Source organism: Eimeria mitis, genomic scaffold (genome assembly GCF_000499745.2).
Source record: "Eimeria mitis Houghton genomic scaffold, Emh_scaff3736, whole genome shotgun sequence".
NCBI lineage: Eukaryota > Apicomplexa > Conoidasida > Eucoccidiorida > Eimeriidae > Eimeria > Eimeria mitis.
The window spans coordinates 1,073-1,602 of record NW_013572076.1 but is presented as its reverse complement, the minus strand read 5'-3'; positions in this window follow the sequence as shown (position 1 = coordinate 1,602).

The window sequence follows — 530 nt, the reverse complement described above, 5'->3', positions numbered from 1 at the left end:
GTATGTTGTTTATAAACATTTGTCTCCTCTATCCAACTCTTTCTCTCTTTGTTATACACAAACACCACTCAGCTTCTCTCTCCCTTTCTCTTCTCTACCTATACACCCACAAGCTGCTGCTGCTGCTGCTGCTGGTGCTGCTCCTGCAGCAGCAGCAGCACCATACAACTTTCAGCAACCGCAGCACCAGCACCAGCACCAGCAGCAGCAGCAGCAGCAGCAGCAGCAGCAGCAGCAGCAGCAGCACGAGGAGTTGCTGCTGTCTCAGCCTTGTGATATATCTATACAAATACCTGAAAGTATAATAGGGGCTATAATAGGAAGAAACGGAAGATATGTAAATAATATAATAAAACAAACGGGAGTACAAATAAATATAAGTCAAAAGGGTGTATATACACCCGGGACGAGCAACAGAAAAGTTAATATATATGGTGCTGTTGCTGCTGTGCATAGAGCTCATCTGTTGCTGCTGCAGCGTGTATTTGCTGCTCAAGAAGCTGCTGCTGCTGCTGCTGCTGCTGCAGCAA